Consider the following 9,777-nt stretch of genomic DNA (forward strand, 5'->3'; position numbering starts at 1 on the left):
ATTTGTTTTTGGAAGTCCATGACGGAGGAACTTATGATTACATCTATGTTATCCCCCCCTATAATGGCTTTTATGTCTTCTACCACTTGAGAGTTGTTGTCCTGTGGAGGGACACGGTGGTGGACACTTCAGATCAATGCCGATAGACACACTATCGATAGCAGTGGAGTGTGCCCTACATCCAGCATTAAGACCGGAGTATGAAGCAATGACTTATCTTCAAGGAGTGATTTTTACTCTCACTTATAATGCCGCAGGGCCTCATGGAAGGATGCAACAGTGTGAGGGGGGATGTTGGAAGATGAAGGCATATTGGAAGATGTGCCATTTAATACAAAAATATTTTATACATCATTTGCAGCAAGTTGGGAGTTCATGTTGTTCTCTCACCCCCAGCTTGAGGGTGTTGGAAGATAAGATCAAGCCCAAACGACCAAGGAAGGCCCACATATGTAAGATTATTATAAGATGGGTCACATGACCAAGGAAGGCCCACAAGATGGGTCCAAGTGTTAGGTTCTTCCCGAGCCATGGATCGAGTCACCCTTCTTTCCTCTCCTCCCTCCATATTGGTTCTTGACGCTAGAAGAGGATTCTTGTTTCTTGAACGTGGAATGATGGAAATAGGAATGGAATGATTGAGCTTTGAAGGAAGCTCGACCTGGATCTCAGAGGGAGAATCCGACCTAGACCTCTGAGGGAGAATCTGACCTGTTTAATTTTAATTTCTCAATACTTACTTTCCTTCACTTTGTCCCCATAAATAGGGTTGAGGACGGAAATAAAAAATAGACCCATGGGTCAATTGGTTCATGCCATATTACATCTAAACCAAACCAAACCAAACCCAATGAAATTACATTAAAAGTAAATTGACATAATTTAATTCCTATACCTGTGGATAACTCGTGATGCTATGGAGTCCATAACACCAAGCCCATAAGAAGTAGGACCCACAATGATTACCGAGAGCTGGCATCCTAATCACATCAGTTGGAAGATCAAGAAGGACTCACAAAAGTATCTTTATCTTAGGCTCACGACCAAGAAGAGCTTTAGTTTAAGTTATATTTGTCTTTTATCAATATTGAGTTACCTAATTATGTTAGGACTTACCTTAAGTGTTAGAGTTTGGGTGCAATTGGGACAAGGGTAGTTTTATTGTTATTGGTCTCTACTACCTTCCTCTATTATAAAAAGAGGTTCATGTACTCTGATTACAACAAATTATTGATGTCAATGAAGTATTTCACTTTTCCTTAAATTCAACAGCCAACAGGGGCTCATGGAAGGATGCAACAACGTGAGGGTGAGTGTTGGAAGATGAAGGCATATTGGAAGATGTGCCATTTTATACAAAAAAATTATATACGTCATTTGTAGCAAGTTGGTAGTTCATGATGTTCTCTCACCCCCAGCTTGAAGGGGAGTGTTAGAAGATGGGCTCAAGCCCACATGACCAAGGAAGGCCCACATATCTAAGAGTATTATAAGATGGGCCACATGACCAAGGAAGGCCCACAAGATGGGCCTAAGCCCATAAGAAGCAGAACCCACCAAGATTACCACGAGCTGGCATCCTAATCACATAAGTTGGAAGATCAAGAAGGACTCACAAAGGCGTCTTTATCTTATAGTCACATCCTAGAAGAGTTATAGTTTGAGTTATGTTTATCTTTTATCTATATTGAGTTATTTAATTATGCTAGAGCTTATCTTTGAGTGTTAGAGTTTGGGTGTAATTGGGACAAAAGGTAATTTTATTGTAATTGGACTCCACTACCTTCCTCTATTATAAATAGAGGTTAATGTACTCTGATTATAATAAGTTAATGAAGTATTTTTCTTTTCCATAAATTCAACATTCTAAACTCAGAAACTAGTAGCACGAGCAAGGTGAGAAAGGGAGAAAAAGAAAAAAGGAAAAAGAAAGATCTCGGCTAGAGAGAAGAGAAGAAGAAAAAGGGAAGAAAGACTTTAAGCAAAAAGAGAGCTCTACATGAGAGAGAAGGAAGAACTACTTCCTTTTATAATTAAATTCCAAGTACAAGGTCCTCTATGTATAGTAGAGGAAAGTGGTAGAGTCCATGTACAATTAAACTTCATTCTCCTCATTACATTCCAACTCTAACTCTTAATGATAAGTCAATCATAATAAGATAACATATTTAGAAGTCTAACATAACTCAAACTCTACTCTTCTATAAGGACGTGACCATAGGCTGAAGATGCCAGCTCGTGGTTTATCTTTGTGGGTCCCATTTGATCTTCCAGCTCATGTGATAAGGATATTAGCTCGTGGTATCTTTGTGGGTCCCACTTGATCTTCAAATCTTCCAACTTATTCCAGCTTGTGCTTCTTATCTTCCAACTCATGCCAAGTTGTGTGATGACTCCTCTTGGCTTCTCACGTCCTCATGGTGCGTCCCCCCAGCTCCTGCAACCATGGTGGGTCCCACATTGTAACAGGCTTTAGTTCCTTTTCCATCTGATAAGAAACTTATCAGTTGTAAGTGGGTTTTTACTGTGAAACACAATCCAGATGGGTCCGTTGCTCACCTTAAGGCCCGCCTCATTGCTAAAGGCTATACACAGTGTCATGGGATCGATTATGAGGAAACATTCTCTTCGGTGGCCAAAATGAACTCGGTACGTATTTTATTATCTCTTGCTGCTAATTCTTCCTGGCAAGTCTATCAGCTTGAAGTGAAAATTGCTTTTCTCAATGGGGATATCAAGGAAGAAATTTATATGCATTAACCACCTGGATTTTTGGTTGAGGGGTAGTCAGTATGTCGATTGAAGAAATCCCTTTATGGTATGAAATAGTCTCCACATGCATGGTTTGATAAATTTAGCCAAGCATTCATAAGGGATGGATTTCACAGATGTTCTATAGATCACTCCGTATTTATTAAAGACACACCTAAAGGCAAAGTGATTATGGCAATATATGTTGATGATATTGTCTTAACCGGTAGTGATCCCGAGGGCATTCAGGAAACCCAGGAAATGATATGTGCAGAATTCAAGACAAAAGATCTTGGACTAAAATATTTTTTGGGTATTGAAGTACTATAGTCCAAACATGGGATTGTACTATCTCAAAGGAAGTATGTCCTTGATCTACTGGAGGAGACAGGAATGATGGGGTGTAGACCAGTAGAAACCCTATGGATTCAAATACAAAATTGTCTGCAGGTACTGGAGATGATGTGGATGTTGGAAAATATCACAGACTTGTGGGGAAACTCATTTATCTTTGTGTAACAAGGCCGAATATATTAGATGCAGTAAGTGTGGTGAGTCAATACATGCACAAACCACAACTCAGTCACTGGCAAGTACTAGAAAGAATATTACGATATTTGAAAGGAGCTCTAGGAAGAGGGCTTCTCTATAAGAACCATGGTCACTTCAACATAGAAGGATGCTCAAATGCAGACTGGGACGGATCCCCAAATGATAGAAAATCTACTTCGGGATATTGTAAAATGGTTGGAGGGAACTTGGTTACATGGAGAAGCAAGAACCAGAATGTAGTTGCAAGGTCTAGTGCAAAAACAGAATATAGGATCATGGTACACACAGTTAGTGAACTTCTATGGATCAGATCCCTTCTCACTGAACTGGGATTCTATAAAGAAGCCCCTATGGATCTACATTGCAATAATCAAGTGGGAATACTTATCATCCCAAATTCGGTACTCCATGAGATAACAAAGCACATTGAAGTAGACTGCCATTTCATATGAGAAAAATTCCAAGTTGGCATATTATCTCTCAAACATATCTCCTCACAAGGGCGAGATCTTGTCCACCATCTACAACAAGTTGGGCATTTACGATGTTTCTTACCCCCAACTTGAGGGGGAGTGTTACAAGGCGGGACCCACTAGATCACACGAGCTGGTGGGACCCACCATGATCACGTGAGGTGGCATGATGAGTCATCACACGAGCCGACATCCTTGTCCCATAAGTTGGAAGATTTGGCAATCTTCATTGATTAATGTAATCGATTTATCTTCCCTTGATTTATGTAGATTTGGATAATCATGATTGAAGTAATTAGGGATATTAGAGATCCTATCTTAGCTCTAAATATGTAATGAAAATAGTATTAATAGGGGTCTTGGTTGAAGGATTCAATCAAGCTCTCCACTTCTTAACTCATGAAGAATCTCTCTCTAGCATAAACTATTTTTCTCTCTTTTATCTTCTCTCCTTTCTACCCCAGCTCTCTCTCTCTCTCTCTCTTTGCTCTTTTTCTTCTCCGTATCTCATCTTGCTCAAGGTTTCAATCATGGGATCCTAAATTCAACACTTCTCAAGTGCTAATGTTGCATCTTCAAGAATCAATCTAATGAAATGATAACGCACCTATATGTGTTTTGTTCTGGCATGATAAACATGGTTCTTTGCTAAATGAATAGCACTCAGACAGTCACAATACAACACATTCTTCCCATGTTTGAGACCTAATTCTTCCCGGAAAGTCTACAACCATACCATCCCTTCACTGGCTTCATTCACAGTGACATATTTTGCCTTAGTAGTAGAAAGAGCAACTATCTTCAGCAACTTAGAGACCTAACTAATTGTTGTGCCACCCAATGTGTATGCATATCTAGTGGTACTCTTCCTGCCATCAATGTCTCCAACCATGTCAGCATCTACATAACCCTGTAATCCCAAGTCTGACTTTTTGAAACATAAGGCTAAGTCTACAGTACCTCGCAAATACCTGAGAAACCATTTCACTACTTCCTAATGTTGTTTCCCTGGATTACTCAAATATCTGCTGACAACTCCCTTCGCATGAGCTATGTCTGGTCTAGTGCACACCATGGCATACATGAGACTACCAATAGCAAAAGCATAAGGCACATTGGCCATATTAGCTCGTTCCTGCTTTGTAGAAGGTGATTGCTCCTTAAAAAGCCTAAAGCGACTAGCGAAAGGAATACTCACTGGTTTTGCATCATTCCTGTTGAATTTGATCAGCACTTTCTTCACATATTCTTCTTGTGACTATTTTAAGACATCAATATCCCTAGTATTCCTCATCCCAAGGATTTATTTTGCAGCACCCAAATACTTTATTGCAAACTTCTTGGACAACTCCCTTTTCAACTTATCTATTTCTTATTTGCAAGCACCTGCTATCAACATGTCATCAACATATAGCAGTAGTATGATGTAGGAGTCATCAAAGTTCTTCACATAACAACAATGATCCGCCTAGCACCTCAAGAAATTATTACTACTCATAAAGGTGTTAAACTTCTTATACCATTGTCTTGGAGCTTGTTTAAGACCATACAAGCTCTTTTGAAGTTTGCACACCATTTTCTCCTTTCCTTGTGCTTTGAAACCCTATGGTTGAATCATGTAAATTTCTTCCTCCAAATCACCATGAAGAAAGGTTGTCTTTACATCCAACTGCTCTAAGTGCAAATCTTCATTTGCCACTTGTCCAAGCATTGTCCTAATACTAGTCAATTTTACTATTGGAGACCCTTTACCATCAGTCTTTGTTTTTTGCTTTTTACCATCATGTTCGTCTTTTATTTTGTACTCTCATTTATTCTGCAAGACCTTCTTCCCTTTTGGTAACTCAGTCAACTACCATGTCTGATTGGATAATAGTGAATCCATCTCATCCCTCGTGGCCAATTCCCACTTGGTTGATTCATCAACTTGCATGGCTTCCTCATAGCTCTCTGGTTCACCTTTATCAGTCAACATAATATAATTCAGTGCAAGGTAATACCTCTATGATGGTTAGCTAGTTCTAGCAGATCTCTTGAGTTCAGTCACAGGAATGTTCTGATTTACTTCTGGAGGTATATTTTCGTGGTCTTCCTGAACAATATTCTCCATCTCAATAACTGAAAGTTCTCTCAACTAAATCACTTCAAACATCTTGTCTTCATCACTTGTGCTCTCAGACATTGTTCTCAACCTGTCTTTATACAAGGCACCATCATTAAAATCGCATCCTTGCTCTTGATAACCTTACAAGTTTGGTTATCCCATAAGCGATAACCAAACTCGGTACCACCATAGACAATAAAGAAACATATCTTAGATTTAGCATCAAGTTCATTTCTAACAGCAAAATCAATATGAATATAAGAAACACAACAAAAACCTTCAAGAAAAAAAGGTCTACCTCTTTCCCGCTTGTTGGTTTTCAAGACTCCATGGATTTAGCTCATGGAGAAAAAGAAAAAGAACTCATTGAGAGAAAACAAGATGAAGAAGAGGTTATAGAATTGATCCCAACCCTCCCCCATAAGGTATATTTATAGGTATCAAAACTACCAATATTACAAGTATACCCTTCACCCTTATAAGAGTGAAGAAGAGACAAAAAATGTAAACTGATTACATCAGTGCCACCCTACTGAAATCATATATTACAACACATCCCTCCCCTCAAGCTGGGAGGTAATGATAGTGATCCCAGCTTGAACCAAATAACATAAATATAGTAATAATCTCCTTCATCACAATGTCCCAAGGATAAGTACGAATCTGGACACAAACTCTCAAAAGGTAAAAATGGTGATAAAACATAAGTCGAAACCAAACTCGAAGGATTTTGAACGAATATAGTGAAAATAATCACTAAAGTGGGTAATGTCTGTCATTCACAAGACAGTGATAAAATACCCACTGGTACCAATAAAAAGTTTCAATGGACTTAAAATACCCATATAAATAAAAAGGACCAACCAAAGCAAAGCTCCAACAGGGTTGGCCAATAGGGGTAAGTGAGAGTCAAATAAAAGGATGGTAGGAGAAAGGTTGTCAAATAACCAATGGGTAATGGGTAATGAAGAAGATACGATGCTAAGGCCACCATGTGATTTATTATTCTAAGAAATTCAAATTTTGCATCAAACGAACCAATGTCAACAACAGTCAGCAAATAATGAACCCAAGGCAAGCAACCAAGGATTTTGTTGAATTTAGGATCCATTTTCCAATATTCTAAGCAAGAGAAGGGAGAAAGAAAAAGAAGAAAAGGGAAGAAGATCTCTCGGGTAGAGAGAAGAGAAGAGGTAAAGAGAGATGTGCACCAAGCAAAGACAGAGAGATTTACTCAAGAATGAATTGTGTAACTTGATTATTTCCGAATTACAATACCTCTATTTATAGTAGATGGAGTGAAAGAGTCCTTATACAATTAACCTTTCAATCTCCAAATTACATTCCAACTCTAACTCTCTAATATAAGTCTATCAAGAAAAGATAACACAATCTACTAGAGGTCTAATATAAGTTGAACTAGAACTCTTCCTCAATAACGTGGACATAAGGGAGGAGGCTAGCTCGTGGCCTTATCCTTGAGGATCCCACATGATCTTCCAGCTCATATTGATAAGATTACCAGTTCGTGTTATCTGTGTAGATCCCACATGATCTTCCAGCTCATATTGATAAGATTACCAGTTCGTGTTATCTGTGTAGGTCCCACTTGATCTTCAAGTCTTCTAACACATTTCAGCTTGTGCTTCTTATCTTCTTAACTCGTGCTAGCTTGGGTGAGGACTCTTCTTGGCATCCCACATCCTTGTGGTGGGTCCCACCAACTCGTGCACCATGGTAGGTCCCACATTGTAACACTCCCCCTCAAGTTGGGGGTGAGAAAACATTGTAGATGCCCAGCTTGCTGCAGATGGTAGACATAAACTTGTGAGTGACCGGCTTGGTGAGAATATCTGCAACATGACTTTGTGTGATATAAGCCTTAGAGACAAAAAGCCTACTTGGAACTTTTCTCGTATAAAATGGCAGTCCACTTCATTATGCTTTGTTCTTTCGTGGAAGACTAGATTTGATGTAATATGTATTGTTGTTTGATTGTCACAATATGGATCCATTGGAGCTTCTTTGTAGAATCTCAATTCAGTGAGAAGAGATCTTATCCATAGGAGTTCACTAACAGTATGTCCCTGTTGTGGACTCAATAGCACACCGAGTCACGCAACGAAGGAGGCAACAACAACTCACTCAATAGGATTTATTTCTTATATTACTTTGAGTAGGATTTATTTCTTATATTACTTTGAGTAGGATTTATTTCTTATATTTTTTTAAGTAGGAGTTATTTCTAATTACTTTTATATGTAGGGGCATTATGGGAATTATTGTAACCCTAACCCTAAAACTCCATGACGTGCTCTATTTAAAGGGAAAGAATGAATGAATGAGGCAAGCTTTGAGATTTTAGAATAACCTAGTGTAAACAAGCTGAGATCACCTCTTGATCTCGAGTCTAGGGTTTACTCCAAAAATCCAACGTATCCTTCACCCTCCATTACCATCCATCTTCATCCACCTTCATCCTCCATCATCCATAGCTGGAAGAGGAGCTTCCTGCCCTTTTTTGAGCCCAAAGAGAGGGTATTCCCTCATTCTCAGTGTCAACAGCCAGCAAGGGTTCTAACCCTCTTGACGAGCAGAAAAAGGAAGGGTTTTTTGGTTGAAGGTTTGGTGTATCTCTTCCTAGCTTGGAAGCATCACGGAAACCTAGCATCAACGTCCACCAAGGTGAGCCAAGGGCTACACAAAAGATAGGACTTCAATCCTAGCATGAACAGCAACCAAAATAGGGTTGAAACCCTGGTTTCCGTGAGCAACAAAAGGTGTCTATGCCAGTCCTTTCTCCAAGTGAATTAATTCAATTCTAGCTATAACTTTAGCACTAGAGTGGATACATAAAAAGGGGAACTGATCACGTGTGGAAGATCAAGCAAAGAAAGGAGCTTTAACCCTCCTTATCAAATCCAGCAACTCTGTACAAGTGCTGGATTCACAAATCCCACACCGTGTTACTCGATCCATGACCCGGGACCGTAACAACGTGGTATTAGAGCAGGGTAACATAGGGGATACTCTTAGCAATGAAAAAATCCAAATCAGGATACAAAAGATAGAAGATAACCTTGAAACAGCACAACCAGAGTGGGGGAAGGTTTTAGGTTTGGAAGAAGAGATGAGTCGAGTCATCAGCATGCTAACTGAGCTGAAGGCAGAGAGACGTCAGAGTCCAGAGGCGAGAGAGGTGGCTCAACCATATCACAGAAGAGGGGAGCAGTGGCCTGGGCGCACTGCTGTCCAAGGACCCCAGCATGGAGGCACAGTTCCAAGGTACACCAAGTTAGAGTTTCCCTCTTTCAATGGTTCAGTTGATCCCTTAAATTTGGTTGCATAGATGTGAATTTTTTTTTTTTTAAACCAAGGGACTATGAATGGGATAAGGTGCAACTAGCCTCTTTCCATATGACAGATGAAGCCCTGTTATGGGTTACTCAAGTAGAAAAAGAGAGACCAGGGATGAAATGGGGAGAACTTTAAAATCATTGCACAGTTAGATTTGGCCCTCCCGCCAACAGCAACCCCTTGGGGGAGTTAGTCCTATTGCGAAAAACTAGTTATGTGGAACAATATCAAAAATTGTTCCAGGAAAAGTTGGCTTGTGCTGGTGAGAGGGTATTGGTTGACCAACAGGTCTCCCTATTCACAGCGGGTCTCAATGAGTATTTACGGCAAGAGGTGGAACTCCTTATGCCTACGGATTTAGCTCATGCAATGAATATGGCCCGAGCAATGGAACAACGACAACAGTTGCAGCAACGTAAGCCGGGTTGGTCTGGTGAGAGGAACACTTCCTCCACTTGGCAAGGGCGTCGCTATACTTAATCTCAGGGAACATCTCCAGCAGCACCATTCTCTAGACACACTCCGACTAAGACTCGGATA

This window comes from Aristolochia californica, unplaced genomic scaffold (assembly GCF_029961685.1).
Source record: "Aristolochia californica isolate CCGP_79_NKW_82.1479 unplaced genomic scaffold, dmAriCali1.0.hap1 SCAF_5, whole genome shotgun sequence".
Classification (NCBI taxonomy): Eukaryota; Viridiplantae; Streptophyta; class Magnoliopsida; order Piperales; family Aristolochiaceae; genus Aristolochia; species Aristolochia californica.